Genomic DNA, 19,077 nt, shown 5'->3' on the forward strand with positions numbered 1-19,077 from the left:
GGAAGAAAATACACTAAAGTATGTAAATGGTTTAGACATCTGCTTGTGTATGGAACCATTCGGACGTTTTTGAAAAAATAACTGAGGAACAAAAGTCTTATAAATACACCATTCGATGCTTAATACATAAATTATATTTGTAATTATTTTATATAATGCTGACATTGTGGTGGATTGTGCATTTAAAAAAAAAAAATATATATATATATATAAATGCATATATTGTTATCTGGAATGGTGTACATACTAATGCTGGTTAGTTAGTTAGTTGTTGATTAGATATCTGTTAACCTGTGTTATTTCACATGACTTTTAAAAACATTTTTTAGTACCATTTAGGCTTCAATCAATGCATTGGTGAGCTTCTTTGAGTAACTCAAGCGTGTTATGCACGTTGGTTTAACTCTGGTCCCTTTTTTTTAAATTCCCGGTGGGACTCTTAAGTCCAACAAAATTGGGATTTTGCTCCATCCAGACCTACTTCCTTTCCCTAATCTCTTGAGTGCTATACTTAATCCTTGTGTATCACTACAGTGTTACCACGGAGACCCTGTTGCTGTTTGGGGGGGAGAGACGCTGGACCTTGTGTGTCCAGATGCTGATCATGTGGCCGCAGCGAGAGGAGCATCCTGCAAGGCAGCCACAAGCATATGGGCTGAAAAGGAGGACTCCTCTGGAGCTGCTGGCCTTCTCCTCGGGGACAGAAGCCTATTGTCCCAGCTTTGCCCTACATGCCGCTTAATGGTGCCGAACAGCGCTGTACAGTATTGTGAGCTGCTCTCTGCTCCTTTAGCCCTGTCGGACCCTCAATAGCAGGGCCCTCTCCCCCTTTCCCTCTCACTCCCTCTCACTCAGTGGGTGTTTTAGTGCCCTCTTCTTTCATCCCTTTCTTCAGCTGCCTCTTCCTTTGCTACTTTTGCTGGCTTGCTCAATGTTCGCTTGAGTGATGGTCTAATTGTCAAGGAACAATTAAGCCATCTGATTTCTCTGCTCTCCTCTTGTCATGAGCGCTTTGTTTTAGAATGGGGCTGCCTCGGTACAGGAAAGGACTGTAGGTCACATCAATATCAGTCTGGGCTTAAATGTAAAGCCCCCTCCATGTGGTCTTCAATTACACAAAACGTCTCAGAAAGAGGTCCATTAAAAATATGAGATATAACCTTTTAATTTATTCTTGATATGACAATTTGTTCGTGAATGCCATGCTCTAATGATGCGGTTACAACTCGTATTCATATTAGTTCTACCCTTTTCAACAAGAGGAGAGTGAGGCCTCCCAAAACAACTGGACAATTGATTTATTGTCCCTTGTCTAATAATCAATTCACTGCAAGGTCTGCCCCTTGTAGTGCCAATAAACCTGTCTCTCCTTCTGCAGTCACCAAGAAATATGTTCCCATTTAATAGACAGGTGAACCAAACAGCTGGGAGACAGCTTTGGCCAAGATGGGACGTCTGCACACTCCAACCCCCGTCGCTTCTATTGTTAGTGTAATGTCACATTTGTGACCCTGTCTGCTCCCCTCCCCCGTTCTCTCTTTCATCCTCTTCCTTGATCATACCTTCCGCATCATTTCATAATGCCTGGGTTCCTCCCAACAAGTGGAGACAAGGCTCTGCATCATAGTACTACAATGAGAGGACAAAACTGTCATGTCAAATTCCGTTTTAATTTGATCCTCCCCCACAGACATGCAGCAGTTTCCCACACTGAAGAAACAGGGTCCACATTTCAGATAATAAGTGGCTGCACCATGTTTTGATCCCGCAGCTTCAGTTACACACACTACACACTGCAGTCACAGTATTAGGAAGGTGAACAAGTTGAATTGTCATTTTATTCACTGACCTATCCAGATCTAATGTATCCTTAACTTAAACATACTTCAAAATAGTTCTGAAAATAATTGACATAAAATGTAGTCTGCATTGCCAAAAGACAGCACATGGACAAATAATTGTATTTATATAAAATTCAAGTGATAATGCACAGTAATTTTGTTTAGTTGAGAATCTTTTTGGAACATTTAAATGTTAGATTATTGATGGGTTGACTTGGTATAAACACTTTTACTTTTTGCATAAAATTGGGGCAAGGTCTTTGTTAGGGGAAGAAATTAGCAATAGTAGAAACATTCATTCCTTGTAGAATCCTTTGTGTAAAAAAATAATTTGCACTTCTACAATAGTATTATGTAGTATTCGTAAAGACCCAGAACTGCTGGTCTTTATTATTATCTCCTTAATCTTTAAAAGTTTTCTGGATTAGAGCACCGAACCAGTTGCCTAAAAGCCGGGCTGACATTTACATAATTTTACTGTTTTACAAAAATACGTTTCCAGTGATTTTACAAATTTCACTGCACGCAGAAAAGCTATAATAATTACAAACACAATATTATGCACATTGAGACAAAAATCTATATTACACTTTTGCGCACACTATAAAGTGTAAAAAGGGATGTTTAATGTTGTCGCAGTGGAACTCTGTTTGGCCTTAGTGCCTTTCTCAGGGGCCCTTGACAGTGATAACAACACACTCTATCTTTGATTTCACCCGTGGTGTCACTTTGTAGCACAGAAGTTGCCGTAAACAACTTGGTTCATCAAAACCAATTAATACGTTTAAGGAAACACATGATGGGGGGGTAAAATATAAATTAAACCTGTCACCAACATCACTTCTAAATATTCTGAAAGTTGTGCGTCTTGTGCGGATGCTTAAGAATGGTTTGCAGTGTTGTATCACAGGCCATGGCACTGGCTAGAGATAATTAACAGTTGTACAATCCATAGTTGTTAATGTTTAAGATGAAGCTATTCCATTGTAACAACGCTTTAATTATCTGTAATTAGCTTCTATATGCAGCGTTTCAGACAAAGGCCCGATTTAACTAAAAGTAAATAAGTAAGATCAATAGTAAAGAATAACCATTTAAAAAAATTGTCACAGTATTATTTTTCCCATCCCAGCTTGCGGTTAATGATCAGCATGTGAGGGCTCGCAGTGTGACAGCAGCGCAGGGCACTGTGGTGCTAATGAGAAAAGAGGACGGCCAGGCCTGCCCTACCACACATGCAGCCCTTTGTCTCTCCCTCTGCCCCCCATCATTAGCTTAATGTGGCCCTCTCCCTCAACTAAAAAGACCACTGCCAGTTTCGCAGAGGGTTCACAGATGTAAATCTCTGCCCAGTGCTATTGGAAGTAAATGAAAATTAATTGATTTTCTTTCAAAGACCTATTCAGTTGCCTGTTCTCCGTCCATGTTTTTTTAACACGCAGACCTCGCCTCTCAATACACGCTTTCCCCACCACCTCAACAATTCAAACATATTGCATGTGATTTCTTTTGCTATGCAAAGTGGACCATACAAAAGCGAGCCAGGGAGCACATCATCCTGACACTGAGGTATGTATGAGATGTGTACCTTTGCTTCAGACCTGTGGTCTGGGGTGTGGCCGACTTGTTTAACAGTTAAAAAGCAAGGTTATCCATTTCTGCTAACCTGCAAAGGAATAGTGATTGCATAATGCACTGCATGCAATCTCTACCATATTCAGATATATCCCATAAGTGGCTTTTTTTCAAACTTAATCCACCCATGAGTTTGGTCAAGTAAAGGCTTTGACAATTCATTTTCTCCAAAACAGGATTGTGGCAGGAAGCTGTTGATTTATCCATCAAAGACTCATTTTATTTTCATTTGGTGATTGGAAAATGTTAACTATAGGCACTTTCATCTTATTTATTATGACTGGCATGGAGGAGCTAATATAGATCTTAGTTTCTGAAATCTTGGGCAAGACATTAAATGAACGGATGCAGCTGATGTTGACAATTTATCTTTCTAGGGTATAATAAAACCACACTGAAGATGTCATCTGAGGCATAAGGCAAAAAACATTGTGACTATTTACTAAGCAGGGACGGTCGAAAAAAAAGATGCTGCAGTTGCTGAATAAAATCCAGTGTTGTGGGGCCTGATTTCTAGAGACCAAAAGTCCAGATCTTTTTTTTGTCTCTTATGAGCCATGAACCAAAAACATCTTTCTTTTTTTAACATCTTGATATTTGATGACATGCAGGTAATCAGGCCCATCAACACCTGTGGATACGACCGTAATAATGAGGTATGATGAATGGAAGATAAGGACGCTCTGCTCGTGGGTCCCTTCTGCTTCGCCTATCCAGTCTGTTTGTATACCAATCAATCGATCACCTTCCGTTTTCCTTTTGTTATTAACCAATCCTCCTTTTCCTTCTCCCCCTCTTTTGCAGACCACGAAGCAAAAAACAGAGGACTAGTGAAACATTAACCAGACAGAGGAGGAGGGACAAGGATGAAATAGGCCTGGAGGGATGATGCTGTTGTTGTCTAGCAATGGGACGATTGTTCCTGAGCCTGTAAAGTGCTGCCCGGGGTCAGCTAAGGGGTCGCAGCGGACTTTCAACCGATTTCATTTTCTCGATGTGTGAGATTATACTTATATACGCAACCATATTAGACAATTATATGACTTTCAAACGTAGGGGCCATGACTTGAAGCAAAGGATTTGATCACTTTCTGAACGAAAGAGGAACCTCGGAGCGCCTGAGTTTTACGAGAAAGGATATCTAGCCGTTAAAACTGCGTGAAAGGGTTGTTGGCGCGCATGAGGTTGAATTTATGGAAAGCTGTGAAGATTGCCCACATGGTGCTTATCTCACGACCTCCCAGCAAGTGCTATTCATATAAAACTGAATCACATTCCCTCGCTTTGGCCAATGACAGATAGCTTTACATCATTCCACAGACCATACCGTGAGACCACAGCGCCCATCAATTTAACAAGCAAAAATGTACAAAAATAGCCCCCCCCCCCTCCTGAACACACCACACGGTGACACACATACACACACATCCTCACCCACCTCCACAGTGCACACATACAAAATACCACAAAAACCAACACGTTTCAGAATCTCAAACCAATCAAACCCAATAAAACTAACAAAGCTGGGCACGTTTTTTGAGTAGGGTATAAAAGAGAACGAGAGATGGCCCTACAATGAAAGCCAGTGAAAGGAGGGCCATTTGCTAAGCTATCATTCATGGGGTATGGGTCCCATGCCTGTACAAGCTTGCTCCCAGCTCTACACACTTGTTGCCATTGTGACACACTGGCAGAGAGAAACCTCTGTAGTCCCGGGGATCAATTCAAACCCTGACAACACCACACTAAACCAGGGTGCCATTTGTTCAGAGGAACCCCCCGAAAACCCCTCTCCCCATCTGTCAGGGGGCCTCTGAGGCACTTTGTGTCCGTGTGTGTGTGTGTGAATGTGAGTGGGTGGGAAAGTGGGAGTGGGAGAGGAGGTTAATCAAGATTTGGATGCGGACGGGAGTGGGAGGAGGGCCCGCGCGGAGATGGAGTGCGTGTATGTGTGCGTGAGAGAGTGAATGTGTGGTAGGCCAGAACGGTCTTTATGCTGATTTCACTTTTCTTCTTTCAAGACGTTAGAAGAATACTTTCTTTTACGTCCCTTTTTCCTTCAGCCAGGCGGTCCTCTGCCACCTATGCTGCCCATTTTTATGCTCCCGCAAAGGGTGGTCAAAGGGACAGAAATCTGGGAATCAGGTCAATTATGGATGGTAGCTTGCTGATAAGGGAGAAAGAAATTGAGCGAGAGAATGAGGGCCGAAACAGGGAGAGGGAGCAAAACTGCTGCTTTTTTAATGGTTTGGTTGAACACTGAGCGGTCACAGCAGCAAGTCTGGTCTGACCTGGTCGCCTGTTTTGTCAGATCTGTTGTGACGCTCCTAACTAGATCCGTTCTCACACGACCTCCCCCTCGAGTGCCACATGAACTTTTTTTTTCTTTCTTTTTTTTGCACAGAAGTACTTCCTCCGATAGTTTCACACGCATCCATGCACACCTGCAAATTCTTAAACCACAGCTTTGTTTTCTATTTATGTCGTTGCCATTGAAGATGCAGAAAAGGCACAACAAAGCAGGACAACTATTTGTTCTGTACTTAATTAAGTAACCGTAAGAGTCCCTTTCAAAAGCTTCCGTGCGGCAAACCGGCTCAAAGCAGAGCTCCCCGTTCAGTTCACACAGCCGTGGCCCTGAAAACCAACCTGGCACTGTTTCCCGCTGGCCGCACTGTTCGATTGGGGTTCATGTTGGTTCTTCTTCACAATGGGACAAGTGCTGACCTCCGGCCTTGGTACTGACCCCCTCTCTTCCAGAGGTTAGGTGCTGAGACAGATGTGGGTAAACTTCCCCGTGTGAACAAGGGAGTGGGGCCCTCTTGTTAAAGGAGCCGGTTTTCTTCCTTCGTCTTGGAGAAAGTAAACCTCGGAGTGGAAGGTGGGTCTAATTGGTGAGGGTCTGGATGGAAGGGTTCAAATAGCAGTGGACCAGCTGAAGAGTACAATGGCTATCAGTGAGGAAACGGGAGACTCGTGAAAAGGTTTTGGTATGTTCATGGTCCTAATTGGCAGTGTGAAGGTGTAATGAGCATGAAAAGAGGCTTCTACTAATATGAGCAACTAATTACACACCTTATTGAAGAAAAAAGGAGCATCCTGAACTAATATATATATATATATATATATATATATGCACAGATGTATTCAATCAACATAACAAAGTTTGGCAAAATTCTATATATTTTACAGGAACAAAGGATAAAGCTAAACCCCTAATAAAACCGGTGCCTGATAGCTTAAAATGTATTTTAAACTCTGAATCTACACAACTGAGTTTTCCCTACATGTTTTTCTGATGGGGAACCAGCAGGTGGCACTCCAGGTCTGAAGGGAATTAGGTCACATTAGTCGTTAACACAGAGCCGCAGGCTGAACGATGCCACACAATCTATAATCAAATAATGAACCGGTATCCACTCGCATTGACAGACAAAAGATAAGATAAAAATTGTGTTTACAGTTGTCTCAAGTTTGTGTTGTAAACATTGTTTATATCCCAAGTCAGTCTTTTGATTAGTTGATGCCTGATTCTTATCATATTTACATTACAATTAATTTGCATTTAACTGTAAACTTAGTCATGTTAATCTGTCCTAAGACAAAGATAAAGGATTTGAACCCTAGAAAACACGTGAGGAATTTAATCCGAATGGGCTGGAAGGTTGTCAACACCTCTGTTCTTCAATTTTAATCCACACAGCTACAAACATTGTTGCTACAGTTTTTTGCAGTACAAGATTCTTCATGAGAAACATTCAGAATGTGAGTAGACAAAACTAATAACTTAGATAAATATTGTATACGCATATTACCACAGATGACTATTAATGTCCTAATTGTTTAGTCTTGTTATACATCTTAACAATTAACTGCAATACTTTTCACGGGACGTTTGGAAAGTACTGAGTAAGTTTATCAATGTAAACATACTCAAGTTCAGTGCCTAAATATTTGGCATTTCGCCCTGATCTTTAGCTGTGACTTATGAATAGAATTATCTTTTGTGAATTATAATCAATGCATATCAGGGTGAAACCCCAGCTGAGATCTCTCCTTTAGATGAGGTGATTGCATTTCTTACTTTGGTTGCCCGGGTTATCACTATAGTTATTTTACCACGCCGGTGAAATACCAACTGCGGATTCTGCTGGCTCCTGTCTAATGAGTGCTGGTGAAACTAATAATTAAATGCAACATACCAGTAGAGAGACAATGGCTGAGAAAGGTAATAACAGGCCATTTAAATCACCCCAAATGGGACAGCCTGGTTGGATTCAGGGGAGACCTTTTCTTCAGCCTTCAGACACGGCCCAAATATGTGAGGGGTGTCCGCTCAGGGCCGCATCTCTCCCAGTGTGGTGGTGGGAGTACGAGAGCCGTGAGTGTCCTGAGTGTGAACCTTTAATTTTTCCCGTTGCTGAAGAGTCATAAATGTCTTGTTCCTATTGTGTGGGAACTCATCTTGGACATTGTCCCTGTGGCTCTGCCCACCAGTAGCCAATAAGTGGAACATGGTCTCCTATCGAGCAACAGTCTAGCATTCCTGGCATTTCCAGTCGGCTGTCTGGCATAAGGTCGGAAAGGGACACCGTCAAGCCGAGAGACCTTGTTTTGGTCCCTTTCCCTGGTGATGAGGATTTGGTTGTCTCCTGAGTGGAATGTCATTGTCTTCGGCGTGGTTGAACTGTGCAGCACTAAAGCATACTCATTTTGACCTGATGTAGAGATCGAGCCAATGCCAACATCCAGCTTCCCACCTACTACAGTAAATCTAGCAACATTACCACAGAGACACGTTTTTTTATACTCACTGACCTCTGTGTACCCAAGTTGCCTGCTATCACATTATGAGGGTCAAAACTAAATTTTTTGGTGTGTTCAAATGGAAATCATATAATATGATTGCAAATCCAACCTGGTCATTCAGAATATATGTATACTTATGTATATAAGACCACAAGCTGCTAATGCAGTGCATTTCATGCTGTTGGCAAGTAAAACAAACACAGGCTTTAAAGACACAAGCTTGCTGATTGAGAGCGGTCTTGGTGTCCTTAAGCGCTGTCGAGATTTTGTGACAATACATTTGTAACGTGGTTTTGTCCCCGACTGTCCCTTATGTTTAGTTGTGTGGATTCCCAACCGCTGAGTAACGCTAAACTATGTTTAAATATTATCACTCATTGACTTATTCATATGTTGCATAAAAAACTGAGATAGATAGGAGTCACTAGAATAAAATACTGTCAAAAGAGAGTCCCTCTTTGGTTGAACGCTACATGAAGCTTGCTTTGTCTGAATGGGCAAAGCCCAATACTGATGAAGCAGCTCCAGAAAGACCTTGATGATCACAAGAGGCTTTCAAATGATTCCTTTTGTCACTCTTGGACTGATATCTTCCATCGCTGCTGGGTTCTTCCCCGGCCCTGATGCTTCAGCATTATGGGAGAAGGGCAGAGATGGTGCAGCATCGCAGGTTGTGCCGAGGCCGGCCATGAATGTCAGTCAATGAATGAATTGAGTCCCTGGAGGGCCGGAGACGTGTCTGACGTTCAGTCCAGTGAAGGCATCTGCCTAATCAACACTCCAGTGGGAGTCTTTGCTTCATCAAGAACTCAACAGCAATTCCCAAGAGAGGTCACCAGAGGCTTTATTGTTCTTGTGTCACTATGAGTTGGGGATTGATATCTTTCACAATGGGGCCATTTCGCCTTGCTGTTTTTAATTGGAGGTACTCACAGAGTGTGTCATTACATATCAAGGTTTCAATAACAGAAAAGCATTTCAATTTAATACTATTAAATGCTGGTCTTTTCTATTTTTTGTGGACTCAAAATTTGCATCTACTAAATATTTAACCGCATCATGGAAAGGGCCTTACTGAAAACTCACAGCTTTACCTTTTTCTGATCTGCATTATTTGTGTCTGCATGCAGTTGTCATGTGAAACAACTAATTATTACCTTGCACAGTTTTATCCCCAACAACAGTGGTTTAGATAATCTGTTGGCTCTCCACAAGCAAACATCACGGTCTTAGTTTGTTTGATTACCAGATCTCAGTGATAACTCTGCTGAGCACATTCTCATTACTACCTTTTGAAATGATAATTAAACTTAAGTCGGACTCAAGTTGAAATGAGCTGGAATGGCACAAGTCACGTGTGTCAACACATGACTTGTCCACAAATCTTGCTCTGCTCATACTTGAGGGGAAAGTAGATGAGGAGCGTTAACTCTTACTTGCAGTCATAAAAATAAAGTGTTAAAGGGAAAACAGCATGCTCTGTTAGCAAGCAGACCCCGAGGCCCGGTGTTACGGCTACGGGATTTAAAGTCTCGTTACTGGGAGATTATTAGACTTAATCTAGCAAACATGAGCGTGAAGTTCCGATCAGCCTGAAGGCCTCTGAGAGTCTTTTAAGAACAGTGGGGGCACTCATCTGAGCCAGCCATATGTTACCTCCCTCGTGCCTTCTCTCGCAGGGGGCAGAGGTGTGGCTAATTCTCCAGCGAAGCCCATTCAAACATCACCTGAGGCTGTGAGCCGGCAGGTAGCACCTCGGCTCGCAGTCCCAGCAGCTCCATGTCTGTCGTGAATGGGCTGAGATGTTGATGACGGAGCACAGGGTCACCCGCGGTGTGGAGGAGCAGGAGCTTTGCCTGAGGGCGGGTGGCGGCTGGATGGCTGTGGAGCGGTGAGGTGAAGAGGGAGACCGTCACAGGAGCCCTTTGAACTGCAGGCTGCAGGTGGAATGTGCTTAGTCAGCAGGTCACTTTTTTCATCCTGCTTAAGGGGTGAGCCTGGAGAGTCCAGCTAATGGTAATTGTCCTTGATGTGGTGACTTGTGGGACTGAGATTTACCAGTCATCGTGACAAATCCATTGTCCATTTTCCACTCTGCCTCTTTAATCAGATAAACCAAATGGTCATTATAACCCGGCACCACTTCAGAAGGTTTTGCGTTTAAACAGAAAAATACATTTCAGGGAAGATAAGACAAACAGATCTACATCATTTTCTCACTTTGCAACCATGATGGATATGTATTGGATATACAGTCTTTATTATAGGGAATGCTATAGGTACCTCTGGGGTTTCTTTCACCTGTCCAGATTGATTCCCAGTACCAAAGGTCTGAAAAAGGAGTGAACCTCAGGGCCACAGCTGCTTTTTTGCCAGCAGAATAAAACAACAAAGTCTTCCCTAGTGTTTCATTCAATGTAAACTGTAAAGTCATGTGATGCTCAAAACCAGTTCTGCAAAGCAAATAAATGATAAATAAGTAGACAAAACCACCTTAACTCAGGTATTTGCAAAAAACAACATGTATCATTTACTATATATAATAACTACAAAGGTAATTGAGGAAGATATAACTGAAGGTAATCTCCAAAAAGTTACTGTCATCATGAACTATTTTGTGTGCGTGTTGGTGATTGTTCAGTGTTTTGTAAGCCAAGATAAACTGGACAAAACACTTGAAATCAGTGGAAATGGAGAAAAAAAAATTGGATATTGTGTACAATATTAGCACTATGAAAAAAATATGGTCCTTTTCATTGTAAAAAGCCTGTTCCATATCTTGGTTGAGCAGGTTTTAGAAGTTGCTACTTTAATGTCATCAAATATATTGTTTAAAAGGAACCCATTTTATTCGGCAAATGAAGTCTGGTCAGCGCTATTCAATTTCCCCAAAAACCTATGTGAAAGCATTTGAAAAATTCACCATATCACCGGGCAGCTAAATTCCACCGGAGAGGATGCCGCTCAGATTCTGTGATGTCAAACAGCGAGGCAGTCGCCCTGACTGGAGCGACATGACTCAGGAGACTTGCTGTTCCTTCATGGGAACCTCTTTGTGTCTCCACAGACACAGGACGTCTGACCTCAGGGGGCTCCAGACCATCGGAGTACTGCACAGACGCACCAGCATGCCTCAGCATCACCCCCTGTGAATAAATACTGATTCACACCAAACAAACTGCCTCCAAACAAGGGTGTGATTTGTTAGTCAAAAGGAAAATGAGGTTTTGAATTTGCATGAGATGGCTCGACTTCAAAGACAGGATACACCAGAGGTGCTCGTTTCCATAACTGTTGGGCGTAAGGTGGTGGTTCTGCTGAAGTGTTTCCATCAACACAAACAGTACCAAACCTTCTGTGTGACTTTTATGAGAAGGGATCTGTCAAAGGATAAACCCTAACAAAGGTGTGCCTTGGCTAGGGAACAATTAAACACATTAAGCTTGATCAATTTCGTAGTGTTGGAGCATGTACTGTAGATGCCACGGCGCCCTGTGCTGCACACCGTCCCCGCTGTGTGTCACACTGCTGCTCACAGCCAGCAGATCAAGGACTCAGCCCTCGTGGTCTCCTGTTAGCCCCCGGCCAGCCTCCAGGTGGGCCCCGCTAATGAGCCCCGGTCGTAGCTCCGGCGTGGGCCTCTTCTTCCCAGGGTTGGAGGGGCCACGGAGGGGGCAGAGGGGGTCTGCCGGCTGGGTCAGCACCAGGCAGGGGGTTGGGGATGGGACAAGGAAGAGAAACACAAGAGCGAGAGCTGAAAATCATGTGTTTCTTAGACTCTACTAATGGAGAGTTTTTATATGAGTGTGGGAAGATGGAGTGTGAGGATCTTGTTGGCCAAAAGCTTGTGCCACATGGTGCATTACGAAACAGAAGTCCATTTTGTGCTCTTTGATCTGTGTTTATTGGAATTGACTACAGTAGTCCACTTGTTTCTGTGCTTGTTGAATGGGCCAGGCGGTAGGTTCTCTTAGCCTTTACAGTGTGACACGCCCTTGTAAACAACCTCTCCTTCATCCACGATGTGATACACGTGAAAGAGACTGCAGTGACTAATGGGAGTGTTTGTTCTGATGCTGCCAGCCTCTGCTTTTGTTTCCTGGGCTTTTGATGTGATTGATACGTGATGTTTTCGGAGACACAAATCGTCTCCTCTGCAATGTTTGGCCCTAAATAAAAGTTAAAGGGAGGGTACGCGTTGTGAAGTGTGTGAATCTCCACATAAGAGGGAAAATGAAGGGCGGAGGTGTTTTGGGTTTGGAGGGGGCTTTGATGATCTTCGGAGGTGACCAAGTAGGGTGTGTGATGTTCATTGCTCCATTCTGGTTGATCTAGTAGTGACCAATGAACTTAGTAGTTGTCTTTGCCATTTTACTCTGGACAAAATCCAGGCAACTTGTCTTGCTGCTGTGTGTCCTTTGTTTTGCCTCTGGAATGTGCCGAGGTCAGCAAGAAAAGCAGCAAAAGATTGAGGTGGGGATCTCTACAATCAATTCCCTTTCAGCTATGCATTGTGCAGTACATTTGAACAACTTGATGCTTAATAAAAGAAAGAAGATGGAACATTCCTCAGCTGATAATAATAAGTTGATAATAATCAATCAGTGTGTGACGGACAGACTGCCACACAGCCTGCAGCCTGTCACGTCGTCCCTCGGCGCTTTTTCGGTTCTCTAAATTCCATTATTGGTGAAAAAAGAGTTTGTTTTATTGGGGCACCGGTTTTTGCACATGTTGGATCTCCTGTGGTGCTGGTCAGTCAGAATGGAATAGCCTTGCGTCATGGGTTCACACCGACGCCATAAAGGAGTCTTTGTCATCGATGAGTGGGGTCATCTCTCTCTTCCACCGGCCAATAAACATTCACATTCTCCACTTTTCTTATGATTTTGTTTAGCTCACAGGCTCCAAACAAAAGTGCAAAGACTTGAGTTATTCACAATGAAATGAATAAAGGATTAATTTGCATTGAGTTCACTCCTCCACAAAAGTAAAAAAAAAACATTTTTTGCCTCAAAAAACTAGAGCAAAGCATTTCTTCAACCATTAAATTGAACAAAAAGATCAATGGTATTTTTCAATATGGCTATCAAGGAGGGACATTTAAAAAATTGGTGCTATGTGTTATATTAGCTTGAGAGATTTTCCAGTTGGTCTGCAGGCATATATTTTGACCTTTGTGTGGAATTTATGCTTTCAGTCACACATTGAGAAAACATCCGTCTTAGACCCGTGAAGGCTTGGAGAGATTCTTTATAAATCAAAACTCATTGAGGAGTTGGTATGGTAATGTGGCGACAAATGTGCTTTTTTCTGGTCTGTGTTCGCCTATTCAACTTATTCAGCGGCATTCACCACAGCCTGTGATACGTCTTGTTCTCCTTTTAAACATGTTTGGTTTGGCTGGAATAGATGAGACACAAATTCTGAGGAAAAAGGCAGATTTACTACCTGCATTTCTTTGTGAATATTGGTTATTTTCCACCATAGTGAAAATGAGTTTGAACTGAAATCAATTAATAAAGCGTTTCTCAAAATAATATTTATACATGCAGTTTTCACAAGAATGTTTTTACTCAATAGGCTGCAAAAACAGTGAGAGATGGATTCATCTGAAAACCAAAAAATATGGATTGACACAACATTAGATAATAAAAAAGACTGAAAAGAGTGTGTTTCCTGCAGCAACTGCTTTTTCTTGGCTCCATGATATCATTTACAAAACATAAACACGTGCACATTATAAAACATGCTGTACAATCGGTTGTATTTAACAAAATGAACAGGACAAATTAAGGTTAACAGGAACATACGCATATGTTGCACTCAAACACCACTTCTTTGACACTAAGTCGATTTTTTAGATTTCCATTGCCCTCCATGTTTGATCCTTTGTCTTTCCGCTGCCCACCCTCGGTTTTAAACCCAAGACCTTGTATGCAGATGGACGAGGGGGTTGACCGTCCCATGGAGCGCAACCTTGTTCAAGAGTGGCCAACAGGGCCATATCTGTCATAGCACATTCCACCGTGGGGCTATGATATGAATGAAGTGCTGTGGTTCGCCCTCGCTGCAAGTGTGGAGCTCAAAGGGCTGCTGAAATGCTGTAATGTAATTATGTGGACAGTCTCTCAGATCCATTAGCTTGAAATGGTTCCACAGCTCCCCATTCAGTCAGTGGGCTGCCATGTCTTTTCTTAAGGGGTCTCTGAAGTCATTTGAAAAGACCTCCTCTGTACTCATTGTGCTCATTGTCTTTGTAAGCCTGTTATTAGTGGGGGAATCAAGTTACGGCACATCACTGATGAGAACGTCAGAGATTTTACAGTTACAGGTGGGGGTTTTATTCCTGACTGGGCATCTGTGCGTATTAATCAAATCAAATGTAGAGACATTTGGGAGTGGTGCACAGTAATTATGAAACCTAGTTATACAATGGTGTCACTACATTGTTTTTGCTCATGTGGACGATCTGACTTTTTTTTATGGTGTGGGTAAAGCTTTCAAAACAACAGAATCAACAAAACAAAAAATATATTCACATCTTGTACAAGTGTACAGATACAGATAGTCACATCCATTGTAATGAAAGTATATATACATTATATTTGTATTATAATAAATAAATTCTTCCCATAGCACCCTGTTTTAAATGGACAATATAGTCACATCAACATATAATCTTTTAATTTGACTTCGACTCATTTGAAAAACCACTAAATGAATCTGATGATTTAACAGGGTAACTACTGATTTTGTTTGCCTCAGTGTGTAACACTCACATCCTGTTAAATCATAACAATAAAAGTGTATTCATTACACTTAAAAAGTATTTAACAAGTTGGCCGTGAAAATTCCCCTCTCATCTAAGTTTCTAGATAAAAGTGTAGATTGTATTAGCCATGTAGTTTACAAAAGTTCCTTAAAACATTTATTTTAGGAATCAAATTAAAGGTTCCAGCAATTTACAAAAATTGATTTAGTGCTTTGTGTTTACCTAATCTCTTGCATTCACACAGACACCAGTGGAAATGTCCAAATGCGTCACTGCACAACTTTAAAGGCCTTTTCCCATGCATAGCAGTCTAGTGACCCATTCTAAATAACCTATATCATTGGGGAACTCTGGTTTATAAAGGGATCCATTGGGACCTCCGCTGAAAAGGTTTTTTTGGGTGGAAGCCTGGATGAAAAGTGCAAAGAGGAGGATAAAGAAAAAGTATAGGAGATGTCAGGACGCCTTTGGAGGGAAAACAAACTGCAGAGAGCAATGTGAGTTGACTTAATCTGATTAGACTAACCTCATCAACAGCCCACTTAAAAGGGAGAAGAAAGCCCTGAATTGGGGCGAGAAGCAAGAGAAAAGGGTCCCTCTCTGTTCAGAAAGCCAAAGAGGCTCAGTGAATGCATCACATTGTACTGGACATGCTGGTCTGCAGATGGCAATATGACAACAAGCCGCTTGAAAAGTGAGGCAAATATAATTGATCTGAGGATTTTTTTTTTCTGCAGGTATGAAAACAGCCAAGAGAGTAATGAGATTAAGGAAGAATAAAGTGAAAGTGCATGAAAAATACCACTTTCCCTCACGTTTGTGGTGCAAACACACAGCTTTGAAGCCTTTGACTGAACACACCCGCCCCTGTAATGCCATGAGAAATATTTCCAAATTCATATTAATATATTTAAATTCTGACCTCTTTTAAAGCACCCTGCAGTCCTGGTAATACATCAAACACTCAATAGTTGACCGGGGAAAAAGCTGTTTTAATACCAGCACAATTGATGAGTGTGAAAAAAAAACATTTAATTCATCTGGCCACTCCCAAAATGTCCCTAGCAACACCGCACATGAAATATCTCGTCCTGGCAGGGGAAAATCCCTTCAGATCGCGTGCCAATCGATGTGGGGAAATGGGTAAACATCTTGACACAAATATGTGTTAATACATAGTTTAATTAGTTTCCATAACAAACCATCAACCCTGCGTTTGTGGTATTCCGCAAATCCCTCTACTTAAAGTGGGAGTTGAATGCAGAAGCCACAGGTGGCCTTTCACTCAGGAGCTTAGATCTGCTGGTGTTGGGTTTCTGGCCTGACTTGTTTTCGAAACCTCGTTGCACTAACAGGTACTAACAGCGCCTTTAAAGTCCTCCAGTCATCTCTGATGTGGAGACAACAAAATCACGTGTTTGTGTCCTGATTGCCATCGTGTATCTGTGGTTTAATTCGGGTCATCAAGAGTTGTATTTCCACTCAAAGTCCTTAAGTTTCTTAAGTAAATAAAAGTACTGTGTTATTAGGAACCAGGGAAATCACTGAGGTTACATCTTATATTTTCAAAGGCAACATTGTACAATTTGACTTCACTATCTCTAGACTCAGCGTGCTTAAAGTTGAATTTAGTTTTAGATCAGTGCGTTAATACATGATGCAGCATAGCTACACCTGAATTCTGAGCTTTGAAATGGCATTAACACCTTAATGTTGGCGAAGACGCGACAAAAAGGAACTTATAGTATTAGAATAGTATTTATTCATTGTAAGTTGTATTGTACAGTTGGGGTTAATTATCTTGTATGCACAAAGCAAAAAATAAAACTCCAAAATGAAAAAGAAGTTAAATACGTATCTCTTCAATTAGAGAATTAGAGAAAAATAACATATTGCAAGATTGCAAATCTTAAATTGGAAATACTCTATATGTACATGTCTTACGCACATTTGACAACTTTGTAAAAGTTTTTAATGCACCTAAAGGCAGTTGTCTCAACTTCAGCAGAGTGCAGATTGGTCTCTTTTCTGTTTTGCCACAGTAACTGAAACAAAGCCAAAGCCACCCAAAGCGGCGCTGTGCCCGCTCGGTGCCTGGGATTCATCGTGGTAAACACTGCTCCTTGCACTCGATTGGGGAGTGTGTGTAAAGGGGTTGTGCAGCCGACACCAGCTAATACAGATATAATTGACTCTCCTTCTGCATTCTGCACATGGCTTTGGAGAAGTGCACAGGCTCATTGTACAACAACAAATTAAGAAGGCGGAATTCAAAAGGAGCTGCTGAGCATTCACCGGATCAGGACGACAGACTACTGCACTCTTCAAACACAGCTTTTCCCTCCCTTTTGACCCTTTCATGTCTTTCTGCAGACCACCTCAGAAAGCTAAGTCAGAAAGCAAGTACTTTTGGCTCTTGTGGTGAATGTTGATTGTCTCTTATTAAACAGCAGTGATTTTACATTCCCTGAGATGGCGGCATCAGCTTTAATGGTGCTCTAATGACGGAGTCACTCACAAAGATTCTTTCAGTTGAAGGGGAATTCCTGCTCCCTTTGTTGTCTGAGCCCAAGATCTTTGAAACGCAGGAATGAAGAGGGGGGAATTATTGATGGATAACACCAAGAGTTTGCAGACTTATTCTGACTTCGGATCAGGTTGAACAGGTGCCGCTTTTCACCTATACAGAATCATCAAACCAAAAATCGCATTAACTCCACTGCTGCAGGGAGCAGTTGTGTAATCTGTGCGGAGCTCTGTAGAATTAGATCTGCATCATTTGGGCCGATCCGAAAGCAAATAAAGGCGATGTGAGCCCAAGCACACGCAGCTGGCTCTTGAAACTCAGGATCCTGGGTAAACAAGGGTCCAGCATGCCTCAGCACCGCTCACCCATGGGGGGGCACATGAGCCGCTGAACAAAGGCCGATACTCTACTACAGACGGGACTGAAGCAGGGCTTAGCAAAATTTTATTACATTTGGCCTGTTTCAATAGACTGCTGACTAAAAGAGGATCACAGACTTTGTCATCAGTTTTAAGATTACTATGACTATGTACGCCTCCTTAGACTTTGTAATGCTCCCATTGTCGCACTACACCAACTGATTTAACATGGAAATCTGCGGCTCTCTCACATAAAGGTTCCATCTGTGTCACGGTTGCAAATTTATGGAAGGTCACCGGAAACTTTCCCATTGTGTTTTTTTTAGGAAGCACACCTGCTATTAGCAACCTGCTATTAGCAACATCACCAACATATTTTAGATTTTTTTTACATTCTCATTGATTTCACATGGAGGCTCTTTCACAGATTTTCATCTTCATATCCTACTTTCCCACATTCTGCTTATATTAACTTCAACTGTTAAGTAAAATAAGACATACAAACTATTAGATATGAGAATAAATATTAAATCACCAGAATCTGATGAGCATGAGTTGAAAAATATACCAGTAGCATATAAAATAGCTTTCACGTTTTAAAATGTTTGTTTATTACTAATTTTCCTACATACATTTGGACACATGTGTGCCACCTTGTGGTTTTTTTGTGACAATGCTAAAAAAAGATTTTTTCTCCTTCAAAACAAGTTTTTTCATTTTTAAAAAGTAATTTAGATGTCACAGCAAACAAACAAAAAAACATATCACTTCACTATGTCATATATCATATCAACATCACTAAATGCTTACAATACAAACATTGTAAGAACACTATATTAGACAATAGGGACATTCCTATCACAGCACAGAGAAGACAATCATTACACCCCAAGTATTCATAAACACTTATTCCATTAAGCCACAGTCCACGCAGGGTCCATTTAAAATGATCTCAGTAAAGCTTAGACCTTGAACGTCTGTATTGGGGGTACTTTGTTAAAGGAAATCCATCACATCAAGTCGATTACTTTTATCACAAATCAGTCGCTAGATGGTGCCCTTCTCCTCCAAACACTGCCGATCACACCATGTTCAAAACGCTTGCACATCATTTCAAAGAAAGGGACTTTA

Source organism: Pungitius pungitius, chromosome 1 (assembly GCF_949316345.1).
Source record: "Pungitius pungitius chromosome 1, fPunPun2.1, whole genome shotgun sequence".
Classification (NCBI taxonomy): Eukaryota; Metazoa; Chordata; class Actinopteri; order Perciformes; family Gasterosteidae; genus Pungitius; species Pungitius pungitius.